This window comes from Papio anubis, chromosome 13 (genome assembly GCF_008728515.1).
Source record: "Papio anubis isolate 15944 chromosome 13, Panubis1.0, whole genome shotgun sequence".
Taxonomy (NCBI): Eukaryota; Metazoa; Chordata; class Mammalia; order Primates; family Cercopithecidae; genus Papio; species Papio anubis.
Window position 1 is genome coordinate 19,347,007 of NC_044988.1, and position 18,493 is coordinate 19,365,499.

The 18,493-nt window shown below is 40.8% G+C and overlaps 2 long non-coding RNA genes across 2 annotated transcripts in view; both read left to right on the forward strand.

The window, feature by feature from the left end:
• Positions 1 to 11,302, forward strand: part of LOC110741450 — a 49,047-nt gene extending 37,745 nt beyond the window's left edge. Inside the window, exons 2-3 of the long non-coding RNA XR_002517652.2 lie at positions 9,372 to 9,500; positions 10,634 to 11,302. This is a non-coding gene — a long non-coding RNA (uncharacterized LOC110741450). The remainder of the gene's footprint in view (positions 1 to 9,371; positions 9,501 to 10,633) is intronic.
• On the forward strand, positions 1,618 to 6,116 carry LOC108582445. Its single transcript, XR_002517653.2, has 2 exons — positions 1,618 to 3,280; positions 5,872 to 6,116. It is a non-coding gene; the product is annotated as an uncharacterized LOC108582445 (long non-coding RNA).
• Positions 11,303 to 18,493: the final 7,191 nt, after the last annotated feature.

Consider the following 18,493-nt stretch of genomic DNA (forward strand, 5'->3'; position numbering starts at 1 on the left):
AAATGCCAGTCCAAGGCTGGGCGCAGTGACTGATGCCTGTAATCCCAGCACTTTGGGAGGCCGAGGTGGGCGGATCACAAGGTCAGGAGTTTGAGACCAGCCTGGCCAACATAGTGAAACCCCATCTCTACTAAAAATACAAAAATTAGCTGGGCATGGTGGCACATGCCTGTAGTCCCAGCTACTTGGGAGGCTGAGGCAGGAGAATCGCTTGAACCCAGGAGGCAGAGGTTGTGGTGAGCCGAGGTCACGCCACTGCACTCCAGCCTGGTCAACAGAGCAAGACTCTGTCTCAAAAAAAAAAAAAAAAAAAAAGAAAAGAAAAGAAAAAGAGAAGACAGTCCTTTTGAAATAGGACCCTATACTTGAGCTCTCATTCAACCTTAATTACCTCTTTAAAGGCCCTATCTCCAAACAGTCACACTGAGGGTTAGGATTTAGGGCTTTAACATGGATTTTGGAGGTAGGAGATGGGGGTTGGAACATAATTCAGTCCATAAAAATAGGCAATCACAAATGTCTGCTAAATTGAATTTACATTTTGAAGCAATGCACCCAATATCCAGTAAAGCAGGCAGTTTTTGTTGTTGTCGTTTTAGTTTCTTTTGAGACAGCGTCCCACTCTGTCACCCAGAGTGAGGCACATATCACTATGCCCAGCTAATTGTTGTTTCTTTTTTGTAGAAACAAGGTCTCCTTATGTTGCCCAGGCTAGTCTTGAATTCCTAGGCTTAAACCGTCCTCCCACTTCAGCCTTCCAAACTGCTGTGATTACAGGCATGAGCCACTGTGCCCAGCTAGTTGTTTTTGTTTTTATTTATTTATTTATTTATTTTTTGAGACGGAGTCTCGCTCTGTCACCCAGGCTGGAGTGCGCAGTGGCCGGATCTCAGCTCACTGCAAGCTCCGCCTCCCGGGTTTATGCCATTCTCCTGGCTCAGCCTCCCGAGTAGCTGGGACTACAGGCGCTCGCCACCTCGCCCGGCTAGTTTTTTGTACTTTTTAGTAGAGACGGGGTTTCACCGTGTTAGCCAGGATGGTCTCGATCTCCTGACCTTGTGATCCGCCCGTCTCGGCCTCCCAAAGTGCTGGGATTACAGGCTTGAGCCACCGCGCCCGGCCTGTTGTTTTTGTTTTTAATCACCTCAGATGCGTATTTGCAATAATATTACAGTTATATCCCAAGTCTTTTATTCTGCACACCATCATCTTCATAGTTTATCTCTTATTCTTCCCAAGTCGTTTCCAATAAACAAGACATTTGCTATAGAAATTATTGTTACAACCATGTGCATTTGTAATATTTTTCCCCATAAGCTTTTGTAAACACATCATAGTGAGATCAAGGCAGTTAATTTATCATTATAAAAAAAAAAAATCGCTGGGTGCAGTGACTCATGCCTGTACTCCCGGCACTTTGGGAAGCCAAGGCAAGTGGATCACCTGAGGTTGGGAGTTCAAGATCAGCCTGACCAATATGGTGAAACCCACTCTCTACTAAAAATACAAAAATTAGCTGGGCTGTGGTGGTGCATGCCTGTTATCCCAGCTACTTAGGAGGCTGAGGTGGGAGAATCACTTGGACCTAGGAGGTGAAGGTTGCAGTGAGCACCACTGCACTCCAGCCTGGGGAACAAGAGCTAAACTCTGTCTCAAACAACAACAACAACAACAAAAATCATTATACTGTCATTTAAAGCAATTCACTTTTGTATTTTAGATGCTAACTGATGATTTATTTACTTATTATCTTTAGGAGCCATCTTTACATTTCAAAGGTAATGAATTGCAAACAACTCAGACAATACAGAAAAACATAAAATAAAATATGTCATCCTTCCTCATTGTCTCCATCCCACCCTTACCAAATTTTCTCCCCTATTTTAACCACTATTAACAATTAGGTGGCATTCTTCCAGATTTTTCTATGCATGCTACATAGATAGATAGATAGATACATACATACATACATATAGTTTTATTTTTAATCTTTTTTAAATGGTCATACTACACTTGTTGCTCTATCATTTATTAATCAATGATACGTCAAAGCAATGGTCCCTGTCATCACGTAAAGATCTGTAGAGCGGGTTATCTGAACCAGCCCTAAGCACATGTCTGTGGATTCTATTGACCACACATTTCTTTTCCAAACCAGAATGTCAGGATCTGTAAGGTAGGTAAAAAACTCTTAGAGATTAAGGTCCCTACAGACTTAAAATCAAATTTGTTGCTTTATCCTGCTCCCCAACACCTCTTCCAAATTTTTCATGTATTTAATTATTTGTGGCTTATGTATATATGTGTGTATTTAAGTTTCACTTGCTTCACAAATGATTTTTATGAAGCTTGTTCTCACTTATCATGGAGAGCAGACTAATTCCAGCTTCCAGAGCAATTCCACCTTCCGCACTGTGTACTGCCACAGAAGGAGGTGCAATACGGAGCAATAGGAACCAAAAAGCATTTAATTATCACAACAATATACCTCTTAATTTGACTGCTGCACAGCTGTCAAAGAAATTGCCTAGAAAAATAGGAAACAAATTTAGCGTAGATAGAAAGCTGAAAGGCATGAACAGATCAGGGCATCTCTTTTCTGCTTAACAGCAAGACAATGAGTCATTAGCGGCAATAACCAGCCAGTTCTCTCTCTCTTTTTCCCTGCCTGATGCTCACAAACCCCCTTTCTTGTGGAAATGCAGATGTAAGGCAAATTCACGGAAGAGGAACTGATGAATAGAAATGAAAGTGGCAGCCTCCAAAAAGCAGAATACTGCCATCAACTTTGGAGTAGATGGTTATGGATTAGCAAATTGTATAGCTTATTAAATTCTATGAATCTACTCCAAGGTGGTGATATCAAGCCATCCACACTCTTTTGAATGATTCTTCCGCTCTGCCAGGGGTGTATTGTGCTCTTAGACCTTGTGTTTTTTTCTACTGCAGTTCCTTTTCCCCTGTAAGTTTCCACAAAGTTCAACATTCTGATAGAGTCTGTGTGCTTCAACTCCGCTCCATCTGATGGAGGTATTCCAGATTCATAGCGTAAGTTACCTATACCAATCACTTGCCAAGTATGTAAGCATTTTTTGACATATATAGTTGTCTTGTAATGGGATTTAAATTTTACCAGTTTTACTTAATTCCCTAACTATGAAATGAACTTTCTTAAGGCTTTGCACTGTGTGTTTTAGAAACTTCTGACAGTTTCCAGCGGGCTTCCTTGAGGACCAGCTCAAAAAGTATATTTTCTGTGAAGACTTGCTCAAGCAGTATGGTGAGATTCATGGCTTCCCATTTCACCAGTGTGAGCTTGAACAGTCCTTCTGAAGTAGGAAATGAGAAATAATTGTATTTTTCTTAAATGCTTAAAGCTGTCAAAGTTTAAAGTTGGCAAAGTAGAATGATTCTTGGCTGCCATTTAAGGCTAACACCTAGTGAAAGCATGTAGTAAATGAGAAATTCTGATTTAATGGGCAGCTAGTCAATGAAACACACAGACTTGCAGACTCAGAAGCAGGAGATAAAGATAGAACCAACGTGTTCCATTAGTACACAGGTGGCATCCACTAAAAGAAGATCCTGCTGTTTATCTTAGGACCATGTTTCCATGAACAGCAGTCCACTTACAATTAGATACCATAATAGAGTTGGGCCGTATCTCAGCTAATGCGGTAGAATTTTCTCCAGTTTTGATCCCTTCCTATTTCTTCATGGTACATAAATATATGAGCTTAGAAGTGTCCCCCCACACACATACTTGCATACTTACACGAATACACATATATATTCTAAATGGTCATCCTGTAACTTAATCAAATTGAGTCATTTTCTCCCGTTGTTTGATAATTTACCTTGTCTGATTACATAATTTCAATGATTTTCTTTTATCTCTGAAAATATGAACAATTTTATAGCTTTTTAATATGCAGCTCTCATGCAGAGTAATTCTGTATATATCATAGGCACACTAAGATAAAAGAAAGCATCCTAGATCATTTACCCTCTAAATTATGGTTTTGTTTTGTTTTATTTTGTTTTGAGATGGTGTCTAGTTCTATTGCTCAATCTGGAGTGCAGTGGTGTAATCTCAGCTCACTGCAACCTCTGCCTCCTAGATTCGAGCGATTCTCCTGCCTCAGCCTCCCATGTAGCTGGGACTACAGGCACATGCCACCACGCCCGGCTAATTTTTGTATTTGTAGTAGAGACGGGGTTTCTCCATGTTGGCCAGGCTGGTCTTGAACTGCTGACCTCAGGTGATACGCCTGCCTCGGCCTCCCAAAGCGCTAGGATTACAGGTGTGAGCCACGGCGCCCAGCATTACATCATGTTTTTTAAAACTTCTTGTTTAAAACAAATCACAAAGAAAATCAAGTGTCCCTCCTCTGAGAGCATACTGCTGAATTACACTTACTGAATTATAGTTCACAGGATTTAGTAGACCCTCAGTATTCAAGAACATTAACATTTGTGGTTCTAAATACTTACAAGCTTTGAGAGGCTGAGGCAGGTGGGTCACCTGGGGTAAGGAGTTCAAGACCAGCCTGGTCAACCTGGTGAAATCCCGTCTCTACCAAAAATACAAAAATTAGCCGCACATGGTGGCTTACACCTATAATCCCAGCTTCTCGGGAGCCTGAGGCAGGAGGATCACTTGAACCTGGGAGGCAGAGGTTGCAGTGAGCCCAGATGGCACCATTGCACTCTAGCCTGGGTGACAGAGTGAGAATCCATCTCAAACAAACAAACAAAAACTTACAAGCAACCCTGAACCCTGAAAGTCTGTGACCTGTAACTATTTATCATTTTATCTGATACACAATTTTGACTTTTGAGAGTGATGAGCCTGGCATCCAGAATCAAATTATTTAGGTAATCAGTGAGATTAACCAACGCTCAACACTGTTGTTTCCATATGACCTCATGGTTTTCTACTTACTACAATTGCCCTGTGTGATTATTCCTTTCAAGTAGATGTCTTAGTTCATTCTGGCTGCTATTAAAAAAAAATGCCATAGACTCATAGCGTATAAACAACAGAAGTTTATTTCTTACTGTTCTAGAGGCTAAGAAGTCTAACATCAAGGTGGTGGCAGGCTCAGTGTCTGGTGAGGGCCCTCTTCCTGGTTCATAGATGGGCCACGTTTTTGCTGTGTTCTCACATAGTGGAAGGGACAAGGGCTCTCTCTGGTGTCTCTTTTGTAAGGGCACTAATCCCATTCATGAGGGCTCCACTTTTCATGTAATCACTTCCCAAAGACCTCATCTCCTAATACCATCCCACCGGGGATTAGGCTTTAACATGTGAATTTAGGGGAACACAAACATTCAATCTAGAGCAGTGGAGTGATGATACTTCCAAAGTCTAGGACATCTTAAATTCCAAGGCTCTCTTATTTCTCTTGTTACTGGAAGGTAAGTTCCTTTAATGTAAACGTATTAGGCTTTAGCACTACGGTAACCCCTGGTGCTTAGCACACTGCCTGGAATATACGTGTTGGAAAACTAACCTCAGCCTCCAAAAGACACACAGTGGTGCTCACATGCACATTTGTGCACACACACACTCCCACATAATCCGTATATAATAGAACCATGATTTCAAAATAAGCTGCTCTTTTGGAATCTATGTGCCTCTGCTTTATTCCATTAGGATGGACTATTGAGAATTGATTTAACACTGCCAGGTATGATTATTTGCATTGCTCAGCATGTTGTTATAAGGCAGTGGTTCTCAAACACGGCTGTATGTTGGCGCTACCTAGGAAGTTTTATAAAAATCAAGTGTTTAGGCTGTACCCCAGATCAAATAGTCAACTTCTCTGGGGACATGACCCAGACATTAGTATTTTTAATGCTTTCCAGGTGATTCCAATATGCTGCCAACACTGATCACTGCTATAGTAGAGATTCTTTCATAACAAGTGGAAAGAAACGTAAAGGCAACATCTGGTGTGCTGGAAAGAATGCTGAAGAGAAGCTGGATCTAAGCTCCAACTCTACTGACAAGCTGCACGACATTAGGCAGTGATCCAGCTGCCTGCTCCAGTGTAAAAACTACCCCCAAAATCAGTCAAGTAAAACAACAACCATCTCATTATGCTCAGAAATCCCATGGTTGGGAATTCAAATAGTTCACTGTAGGCATGGCTTGTCTCTGCTCCAGAATATCTAAGGTCTTGGTTGGGAAACCATAAATAGCTGGGACTGGAATCATCTAGAGGCTTCTTCACTTACTTGCTGGCTACCTGGGCTGGGACTCAACTGGGGCTTTATACTGGTTCCTCAATGGCTTGGGCTTCCTTATGGCATGGCAGCCTCAGGATAACTGGACTTCGTACATGGCAGCTCAGGGTTTCAAAAATGAGTACTATTTCTTTCTTTCCTTCCTTCCTTCTTTCTTTCCTTCCTTCCTTCCTCCCTCCCTCCCTCTCTTTCTTTCCTTCTTTCTCTCTTTTTCCCTTCTCTCTCTCTCTCTTTCATTTTTTATTTTTTTGACAAGGTCTTGCTCTGTCACCCAAGCACAGTCATGGCTCACTGCAACCTCAACCTCCCAGGCTCAAGTGATCCTCTCCTCTCAGCCTCCTGAGAAGCTGGGACCACAGGCGCACACCACCACACCGAGGTAATTTTTTTGTTAGTCTTATTTTTTGTAGAGATGAGGTCTCATTACATTGGCCAGGCTGGTCTCAAACTCCTGCACTCAAACAATTCTCCTGCCTCGGCCTCCCAAAGTGCTGGGATTACAGGCAAAAGCCAATATGCCCAGGCCAAAAGTGAGTATTTCAATCAAGGTGGAAGCTGAATGGCCTACAACTCAGCCTCGGAAGTCACATAGCATCACTTCCAGGATAACCTATTGATGAAAGTAATAAAATGCCTGCCCAGATGCAAATAAAGGGGACATAGAACTCACTCCTGGATGGCAAGAGTGTCAAAGAATCTTTGGCCATGTTTTAATATTTCCACAGATAGTGTACACTCTGCCTCAGTTTATCTCTGGTATTCGTTATCTATTGCTGCAAAACAAATTGCCACAAATTTACACATTTGTTAGATGTTTATTAAACAATACACACTTATTATCGTGTAGTTTCTTTGGGTCATGAATCTAGGCAGGACTTAGATGGCTTCTGTACTTCAGGGTCTCCCACAAGCTGTAATCAAGTATTTGGCTGGGCTGTAGTCATCTCAAGGTTTCACTGGAGAAGGATCCACTTCTACGCTCACATGGTTGTTGGTAGCATTCAGTTCCCGGTCATGAGGACCTCCCCAATACGGTAGCTTGCTTCCTGCAAGAATGCAAGCTGAGAAGCAATGAAGAGAATCTGCTTCTAAGACAGAAAGCACAGTCTTTTCTAATCTAATCATCAAAGGGACATGCAATCACCTTTGCTATATTCTTTTCATTAGGTATAAGTCCCTAGGTCCAGCCCACACTCAAGGGGACATAATTACACAAGGACATAAATGCCAAAAAGTGGGCATCCCTGGGGGGACAATCTGAGAAGCTGACATGCCAAACCCCTCTATAAAATGCAATATTAACCCTGGGCCTGCCCAACTCACGGGGTTTTTCTGGGAATCCAGTAAGCTGGTATGTTTGACAGTGCTTTTCAGCACTTGTGTCACTATAGAAAAGTGAGTATTTTTCAACAGAGAATAGATTGTGACTGTCTCACATCAGCCTTTCATCAGACGGGGAGGGAGTCTCTCAGTGTGAACTGGCACAGTCAAAGAGTGGGAAGGGGATTTAAGTTCTGTTTTAATCAGTGATTTCTGTGTGATTTTCTTTTTACTTACAGCTACCTAACATTGTTCTATTAAAGAATATGACCTCTTATCCCCAGGAGAAATGGAATTTATTTTTTATTAAAAGTATTTACTAATGCTAAGATCCATCATATCTTGTACATTTCCAAAGCAAACTTAGCAAAAGGTCAATGTAAATGTTCCTATGAATCAAATTCTAACATGTTCACATCCTATAAAGGCCAATCTGGAGATAAAATGCCGAGAAATTCTTGTTTTAAAAAGTGGGCCTTTCTAGTTCTTAAGCTAGAGAGAATTTCTGAGGTCCAGAAAATATTGACTAGTATGTTTATGTGTGGATACCTATTTTTAAAAGGTAAATAAATGCTTCATTTTTTTTTTTACTCAATAGCTCTATTTGCAGATGTCAAATGCCATTAATAAAATGTTATGCAGTGTGTAAACTGAAGTCTTAAAAGTCAATCTTTAAATTTTTTTTTTTTTTTTTGAGATGGAGTCTTATTCTGTTGCCCAGGGTGGAATGCAGCGGCACAATCTCAGCTCACTACAACCTCCACCTCTCAGATTCAACAGATTCTTCTGCCTCAGCCTCCCAAATAGCTGGCATTACAGGCATGTGCCACCATGCCCCATTAATTTTTGTATTTTTAGTAGAGATGGGGTTTCACCATATTGACCAGGCTGGTCTTGGAACTCCTCACCTCAGGTGATCCGCCCACCTCGGCCTCCAAAAGGGCTGGGATTACAAGCGTGAGCCACCATGCCTGGCCTAAAAAAATTTTTAAGTGAAAATCAGAGATGATAAGGTATAAAAACAAAGTTCTGCATTAAGATATACCACATGATTCTAGTATTTTACAAAAAGTAGATTTAACTTCTATCTATACATAGGCAAGATAGACACCAAAATGCTAAAAGTGATTATCTCTAAATACTATAATAAGGTGTTGGAATATTTTTATTTTATTCTCTTTGTCTTTTTGTGACTTTTCTACAAGAAACACTTTTATTTTTATAGACACAGAAAAACTGTAAAAAATTAAATGGAAAAGAATCTATATGTTTCCAATTCTAAAGTAATCGTGTCTGGTCAGAGCAGTATGGTTACAGAATGATGCAGTTTCCCCCATGGTGATGGAAAGAGGAGTAGGCTTTAGGCCCAGGGCACTCCTGCCCTCCAGAAGGCCTGGGGGACCCTGGCTGTAGCCTTGGGATGCTTCTCAGCACTGGTTAGAGCCCTGTGCAGGCAAACCGGAGCTAATAAGACTGAAAAATACCACCCCCGTCCCTTTTTCGATTCTGATTTGGAAGTAGACTTCTGAAAGCACTACCACGGAAAGAACTACCTCTTGAGCCACTTCTGGTTAATACTTAAAACTCTGAGTTGCATTCATTTCAAACATCTCTGAAGTTGAAAACGGGTAAGATAGGTTTACTCCGGGTGGCTGCTGTTCCTTCTCTAGTATCTATAGGGATAAGGTGATTTGTTTCACATCTACTCCCAAATCAGGCCACAGCAAAGCCTAGCCCCCTCTTAAGGTTACTCCTTGCTACTGTATGGTAACTGCCTTGTTAATTTTGTTTCCCCAAAGGACAGCTCTAGATTTGAGAGGTGAGAGAGCAGAATGTGTCTGCTTCATAGAACAGGATCAACTGTCTCTCAACACCAATGAGCCGTTCTCCGCCACAGATATCTCTCCCAGGCCATGACTCTCCACCAGGTTAGTCATTCTCCTCTTTCTTCCCAGCTGCCCTAGCACAACCCCCAAACGTCTATTTATTGTTTCATATAAAGCAGTGTCACCCCCAACTACCTCACTGCCCTAGCAGCACCCCTGAGTCCAAATTGGTTTTCAGGCCCACATTTGCACATTCGAAAGCATTGTAACATACCAAGAGTCACTTGCTCTCTGTCCCCATCCTTAGCCGTACAAAGAACCCGGAATAGCTTTGAAATTAGTGGGGCATCCTTTTACTTAATTCACTTTGGGTTTTTGTTGGCTTGTTTTAATTTTCTTTGAGATTTTTTTCACCCCAATAATGTATATACCTGGATCAAATTTGCACACAGACCTCCCATCCCATCCTGACAAAGAATAGATCCCAGTGGTGAGGCTTTCTCATCACTGTATAAGCTTTGCTTTCTTTCCATTGCATGAGCTCTTTCTGATGTGACTAGTAAGTCAAAAACCTTTAAATAATAATAATTACAGCAAATATTTTTTGAGCATTTACAATGTGCTAGGAATTGTGCTAATCCTGAAAATGACCCTAGAGGTTAGACATTACTACTTTGGGTTTCCAGATGAGGAAAACGAGAACAGAGAAGTCAATGGACTTTCTAAACCACAGAGATTCAGTAAGAAAACTTGAATCCTGGATTGTCTAACTTCAAAGCCATCACTCTTCTATGACATCAAATTTAATTAGAAAGTAATTATGGGATTGAGGGTCCAAATTGAATTCCTTTCTTCCTTCCAACCACATCTTACTGAGAGGATGTGAACCTTCTCCCTAAACCTCTCTACAGCTAATTAAACCTGTAGAACTCCACTCTTGGTGCATAAAAGATTATCCTATGGTTTCAGTCACCAGCATGAAGCCTGTACCACATCAATTAATTACCATGAGATCTTGCTCAGCATAGCCGTGTGGAATCCTGGGTTAAACTCTAGAGCTAGTTTCAAGATGATTCCTTCAGGGATAATACCTTAGGATACTCAGTTAAGCGACTTGCACCTTGAGTTCCTCATCTGTAAAGCCAGGTTTCTGGATAATGTCTAAGAACTCTAGTTGGTCTTGATTTTGTGCATTTCATTTGCATAATAAGTAGTTATTCATTCTGTTTCCCAAGGTCATTGTTGTGAGAGAATTCTATGTACCCCTGGGGGTACTTCGCAAGAAAGACTTCGCAAGAAAGAAATACTTTCAATTTAAAACCCAACAGGATGATATTGAGCGGTCCCCTTCCAATGGGACGGACAATAAAGAAAACAAGGAGCTCAGGCACTGTTCACAACAGTTAAAATACTAAATGTGTTAGATTGAACTATATTATATTGCTGATAGTCATTTTTTATTTACAAAAGTAGCAATTTCATACAGCTCAACCTAATAGTGAGATAATCGTATCAACAATGATAATCATAATAGCTTATGTTTGCTAAGGGCTTACTATGTTCTAGACTGTGCTGGGAGGGTGAATTCCAGCAAGCCTGAAATCGCCGTGACTTGTATTACTGAAATAGGAAATACACTTGCACAATGCTAATGCCTGCCCCAGGCATGAGTTGTTTTTTTGTTTTTTGTAACTATAGGTCTGAGGAATTTGGGGGCTGGCTTGTCAGCATTGTTTATTGCTAATAATGAGATAGATTATTTGCATCTAATCTTGGTGAGATACCCACCCCATCCTGCTCACCACCACTGTAATACACTGATTTGCATTTCTCTGATGACCAGTGATGATGAGCATTTTTTCATATGTCTGCTGGCTGCATAAATGTCTTCTTTTGAGAAGCGTCTGTTCATATCCTTTGCCCACTTTTTGATGGGATTGTTTGAAATTTTTCTTGGAAATTTGTTTAAGTTCTTTATAGATTCTGGATACTAGCCCTTTGTCAGTCCATTTTCACACTGCTATAAAGACATACACAGGACTGAGTAATTTATTTAATTAATTAATTATTTATTTTTATTATACTTTAAGTTCTCGGGTACATATGCACAATGTGCAAGTTTGTTGCATATGTATACACGTGTCATGTTGGTTTGCTGCACCCATTAACTCATCATTTACATTAGGTATTTCTCCTAACACTATCCCTCCCCCAGCCTCCCACCCCACGACAGGCCAGAGTATGTGATGTTCTCCGCCCTGTGTCCAAGTGTTTTCATTGTTCAACTCCCACCTATGAGTGAGAACATGAGGTGTTTGGTTTTCTGTCCTTGCGATAGTTTGCAGAGAATGATTGTTTTCAGCTTCATCCGTGTCCCCACAAAGGACACAAACTCATCCTTTTTATGGCTGCATAGTATTCCATGGTATATTTGTGCCACATTTTCTTAATCCTGTCTATCATTGATAGACATTTGGGTTGGTTCCGAGTCTTTGCTATTGTGAATAGTGCCGCAGTAAACATACATGTGCATGTGTCCTTATAGTAGTATGATTTATAATCCTTTGGGTACATACCCAGTAATGGGATCCCTGGGTCAAATGGTATTTCTAGTTCTAGATCCTTGAGGAATCACCACACTGTCTTCCACAATGGTTGAACTAGTTTACAGTCCCACCAAGAGTGTAAAAGCGTTCTTATTTCTCCACATCCTCTCCAGCATCTGTTGTTTCCTGACTTTTTAATGATCGCCATTCTAACTGGTGTGAAATGGTATCTCATTGTGGTTTTGATTTGCATTTCTCTGATGACCAGTGATGATGAGCATTTTTTCATGCATCTGTTGGCTGCATAGATGTCTTCTTTTGAGAAGTGTCTGTTCATATATTTTGCCCACTTTTTGATGGGGTCTTTTGATTTTTTCTGGTAAATTTGTTTAAGTTCTTTGTAGATTCTGGATATTAGCCCCTTGTCAGATGGGTAGATTGTAAAAATTTTCTCCCATTCTGTAGGCTGCCTGTTCACTCTGATGGCAGCTTCTTTTGCTGTGCAGTAGCTCTTTAGTTTAATTAGATCCCATTTGTCTATTTTGGCTTTTGTTGCCATTGCTTTTGGTGTTTTAGTCCTGAAGTCCTTGCCCGTGCCTATGTCCTGAATGGTATTGCCTGGGTTTTCTTCTAGGGTTTTTATGGTTTTAGGTCTAACATTTAAGTCTTTAATCCATCTTGAATTAATTTTTGTATAAAGTATAAGGAAGGGATCCAGTTTCAGCTTTCTACATATGGCTAGCCAGTTTTCCCAGCACCATTTATTAAATAGGGAATCATTTCCCCATTTCTTGCTTTTGGCAGGTTTGTCAAAGATCAGATGGTTGTAGATGTGTGGTGTTATTTCTGAGGCCTCTGCTCTGTTCCATTGGTCTATATCTCTGTTTTGGTACCAGTACCATGCTGTTTTGGTAACTGTAGCCTTGTAGTATAGTTTGAAGTCAGGTAGTGTGATGTCTCCAGCTTTGTTCTTTTTGCTTAGGATTGTCTTGGCAATGCAGGCTCTTTTTTGATTCCATATGAAATTTAAAGTAGTTTTTTCCAATTCTGTGAAGAGAGTCATTGGTAGCTTGATGGGGATGGCATTGAATCTATAAATTACCTTGAGCAGTATGGCCATTTTCATGATATTGATTCTTCCTATCCATGAGCATGGAATGTTCTTCCATTTGTTTGTGTCTTCTTTCATTTCATAGAGCAGTGGTTTGTAGTTCACCTTGAAGAGGTCCTTCGCATCCCTTGTAAGTTGAATTCCTAGGTATTTTATTCTCTTTGTAGCAATTGTGAATGGGAGTTCACTCATGATTTGGCTCTCTGTTTGTCTGTTATTGGTGTATAGGAATGCCTGTGATTTTGCACATTGATTTTATCCTGAGACTTTGATTAAGTTGCTTATCAGCTTAAGGAGATTTTGGGCTGAAACAATGGGGTTTTCTAAGTATACAATCATGTCATCTGCAAACAGGTACAATTTGACTTCTTTTTTTCCTAATTTAATACCCTTTATTTCTTTCTCTTGCCTGATTGCCCTGGTCAGAACTTCCAACACTATGCTGAATAGGAGTGGAGAGAGAGGGCATCCCTGTCTTGTGCCAGTTTTCAAACGGAATGCTTCCAGTTCTTGCCCATTCAGTGTGATAATGGCTGTGGATTTGTCATCAATAGCTCTTATTATTTTGAGATACATTCCATCAATACCTAGTTTATTGGGAGTTTTTAGCATGAAGGGCTGTTGAATTTTGTCAAAGGCCTTTTTTGTGTCTATTGAGACAATCATGTGGTTTTTGTCTTTGGTTCTGTTTATGTGATGGATTATGTTTATTGATTTGCATATGTTGAACCAGCCTTGCATCCCAGGGATGAAGCTGACTTGATCTTGGTGGATAAACTTTTTGATGTGCTGCTGGATTCGTTTGCCAGTATTTTATTGACGATTTTTGCATCGATGTTCATCAGGGATATTGGCCTAAAATTCTCTTTTTTTGTGTGTGTCTCTGCCAGGCTTTGGTATCAGGATGATGTTGGCCTCATGAAATGAGTTAGGGAGGATTCCCTCTTTTTCTATTGATTAGAATAGTTCCAGAAGGAATGGAACCAGCTCCTCTTTGTACCCCTGGTAGAGTTTGGCTGTGAATTCGTCTGGTTCTGGACTTTTTTTGGTTGGTGGGCTATTAATTATTGCCTCAATTTCAGAGCCTGTTATTGGTCTACTCAGAGATTCAACTTCTTCCTTTTTTAGTCTTGGGAGGGTGTATGTGTCCAGGAATTTATCCATTTCTTCTAGACTTTCTAGGTTATTTGCATAGAGGTGTTTATAGTATTCTCTGATGGTAGTTTGTATTTCTGTGGGATCAGTGGTGATATCCCCTTTATCATATATTATTGCGTCAGTTTGATTCTTCTGTCTTTTCTTCTTTATTAGTCTTGCTAGCTGTCTATCAATTTTGTTGATCTTTTCAAAAAACCAGCTCCTGGATTCACTGATTTTTTTGAAGGGTTTTTTGTGTCTCTATCTCCTTCAGTTCTGCTCTGATCTTAGTTATTTCTTGCCTTCTGCTGGCTTTTGAATGTGTTTTCTCTTGCTTCTCTAGTTCTTTTAATTGTGATGTTAGGGTGTCGATTTTAGATCTTTCTTGCTTTCTCTTGTGGGCATTTAGTGCTATAAATTTCCCTCTACACACTTCTTTAAATGTGTCCCAGAGATTCTGATATGTTGTGTCTTGGTTCTCATTGGTTTCAAAAAACATCTTTCTTTCTGCCTTCATTTTGTTATTTACCCAGTAGTCATTCAGGAGCAGGTTGTTCAGTTTCCATTTATTTGTGCAGTTTTGAGTGAGTTTCTTAATCCTGAGTTCTAATTTGATTGCACTGTGGTCTGAGAGACAGTTTGTTGTGATTTCTGTTCTTTTACATTTGCTGAGGAGTGCTTTACTTCCAACTATGTGGTCAATTTTGGAATAAGTGTGATGTGGTGCTGAGAAGAATGTATACTCTGTTGATTTGGGGTGGAGAGTTCTGTAGATGTCTATTAGGTCTGCTTGATGCAGAGCTGAGTTCAAGTCCTGGAAATCCTTGTTAACCCTTTGTCCCGTTGATTTGTCTAATATTGACAGTGGGGTCTTAAAGTCTGCCATTCTTATTGTGTGGGGGTCTAGGTCTCTTTGTAGGTCTCTAAGGACTTGCTTTATGAATCTGGGTGCTCCTGTATTGGGTGCATATATATTTAGGATAGTTAGCTCTTCTCGTTGAATTGATCCCTTTACCATTATTTAATGGCCTTCTTCGTCTCTTTTGATCTTTGTTGGTTTAAAGTCGGTTTTATCAGAGACCGGGATTGCAACCCCTGCTTTTTTTTGTTTCCATTTGCTTGGTAGATCTTCCTCCATCCCTTTATTTTGAGCCTATGTGTGTCTCTGCATGTGAGATGAGTCTCCTGAATACAGCACACTGATGGGTCTTGACTCTTTATCCAACTTACCATCTGTGTCATTTAATTGGGGCATTTAGCCCATTTACATTAAAGGTTAATATTGTTATGTGTGAATTTGATCCTGTCATTATGATATTAGCTGGTTATTTTGCCCATTAATTGATGCAGTTTCTTCATAGTGTCAAAAGTCTTTACAATTTGGCATGTTTTTGCAGTGGCTGGTACCGGTTGTTCCTTTCCATGTTTAGTGCTTCCTTCAGGAGCTCTTGTAAGGCAGGCCTCGTGGTGACAAAATCTCTCAGCATTTGCTTGTCTGTAAGGGATTTTATTTCTCCTTGACTTATGAAGGTTAGTTTGGCTGGATATGAGATTCTGGGTTGAAAATTCTTTTCTTTAAGAAAGTTGAATATTGGCCCCCACTCTCTTCTGGCTTGTAGGGTTTCTGCTGAGAGATCTGCTGTTAGTCTGATGGGCTTCCCTTTGTGGGTAACCTGACCTTTCTCTCTGGCTGCTCTTAACAGTTTTTCCTTCTTTTCAACCTTGGTGAATTTGACAATTATGTGTCTTGGGGTTGCTCTTCTCGAGGAGTATCTTTGTGGTGTTCTCTGTATTTCCTGAATTTGAATGTTGGCCTGCATTGCTATGTTGGGGAAGTTCTCCTGGATAATATCCTGAAGAGTGTTTTCCAGCTTGGTTCCATTCTCCCCATCACTTTCAGGTACACCAATCAGATGTAGATTTGGTCTTTCATATAGTCCCAAATTTCTTGGAGGCTTCGTTCATTTGTTTTTACTCTTTTTTCTCTCAACTTCTCACTTCATTTCATTAATTTGATCTTCAATCATTGATACCCTTTCTTCCACTTGATCGAATTGGCTACTGAAGCTTGTGCATGTGTCACGTAGTTCTTGTGCCATGGTTTTCTGCTCCATCAGGTCATTTAAGGTCTTCTCTATACTGTTTATTCTAGTTAGCCATTCATCTATCCTTTTTTCAAGGTTTTTAGCTTCCTTGCAATGGGTTCGAACATCCTCCTTTAGCTCAAAGAAGTTTGTTATTACTGATCTTCTGAAGCCTACTTCTGTCAACTCGTCAAACTCATTCTCCGTCCAGTTTTGTTCCATTGCTGGCGAGGAGGTGTGATCCTTTGGAGAAGAAGGGGCTCTCTGGATTTTAGAATTTTCCACTTTTCTGCTCTGGTTTCTCCCCATCTTTGTGGTTTTATCTACCTTTGGTCTTCGATGATGGTGACCTACAGATGGGGTTTTGGTGTAGATGTCCTTTTTGTTGATGTTGATGCTATTCCTTTTGGTTTGTTAGTTTTCCTTCTAACAGGTCCCTCAGCTGCAGATCTGTTGGAGTTTGCTGGAAGTCCACTCCAGACCCTGTTTGCCTGGGTATCACCAGCAGAGGCTGCAGAACAGCAAATATTGCAGAACAGCAAATATTGCTGACTGATCCTTCCTCTGGAAGCTTCGTCTCAGAGGGGCACCCAGTTGTATGAGGTATTGGTCGGCGCCTACTGGGAGATGTCTCCAGTTAGGCTACATGGGGGTCAGGGACCCACTTGAGAGGGCAGACTGTCCATTCTCAGAGCTCAAACACTGTGCTGGGAGAACCACTGCTCTCTTCAGACCTGTCAGATGGTGATGTTTAAGTCTGCAGAAGTTTCTGCTGCCTTTTGTTCAGCTATGCCCTGCCTACTGAGGTGGAGTCTATACAGGCAGTAGGCCTTGCTGAGCTGTGGTGGGTTCCGCCCAGTTCGAGCTTCCCAGCTGGTTTTTTTTTTTTTTTTTTTTTTTTGTGGTGATTTTTTTTTTTTTTTTTTTTCTCCTACTGACGCCTTTTTAGTAGAGACGGGGTTTTGCCATGTGGGTCAGGCTGGTCTTGAACTCCTGACCTCAAGTGATCCACCTGCCTTGGCCTCCCAAAGTGGTGGGATTACAGGCGTGAGCCAGTGCACCCAGCCATATATGCAATTTTTATAAGTCGGTTTTTAAAAAAGGAATTCCCCAGTGAGATTCCACATCAGTTGGCCATAGTGCAACCTGTTACATAGTCTGCCTTTTTTGGCTTCATTCCCTTAACTGTCTCACTTTCACACTCCCTTACTGATGGATCCTGGAATCACCTCAAACAGACTACCTGAACTCACATCCCATGACAGCACTTTTTCTGGGAGAGAAAAAACCTAAAATAGAAAACTAAAGGAACAAAATGCTCCTGCCAATGGGTGTAGCAAATCATGTCTAAGGCACTGGCCTAGAGAAGGGATGCTTAGCAAAATTTTGCTTACAAGTTTGAAAAATATACTCAGCACTAAATAGATGCTCCCACAACTGACGTGGCTGCCTGTTGCAGCCAGTAGTCCTCTATTTTGCAGCCACATCAGTTGCCTTGGATTATGTCATCTGTGGTGATGGAGGCTGCAGCCATTAGGTTACGCTGTCCATGTGGCTTAACTAATGTAAAGGGATCCAAATCCCAGGCCATTGCTGTCTGGCTAAATTTTTGGTTTTGATCGAAAATTGTTCTGAAACAAAAGACAAAGACCAGCAAAGGAAATAAGATAACAAACAGTTATGTGGTTTTTTTGTGACAGGAAGAGGGCAAAAGTGTCTTTGAAAGGAAGATTCAAAGCATGATTCATATCTCTAAGCTAAGTCGATGATGCAGCTCCTGGCAAATGCTTTCCATTTAGGACAACTCCACGAATGTTTGCTGAGTGAGTGAATGAATGGATGAGGGGATGTGTGAATTCATAAATAAGTGAATGGATGTTTGCTCTGCCAAAGAATCCCTCTTATTGCCCATTCCTGGAAGATGAAGGGAGGAGGAAAGAGCATGGTTACCTTCACAGTTAAAGTCATGTAGGAAGTTATGATGTATCTCAGGGCAGGGTAGAGTTGAAAGCTCTCTCTCATCTTGATAAGGCCAGGGTCGATGTTCACAGAGTATAGAACCAAACTTCTGAGAATAAAAAAAAAGTTGAAAATGTAAACCTGACTTGACATGGGAACAAGTTGTAAGAAAACCTTGAATAATGAGCAGTGCATGACTTCAGATGTTCTAGAGGAAACTTTATGGACTTCTGGACAGTGAAGAGCTGTAACTGGAGA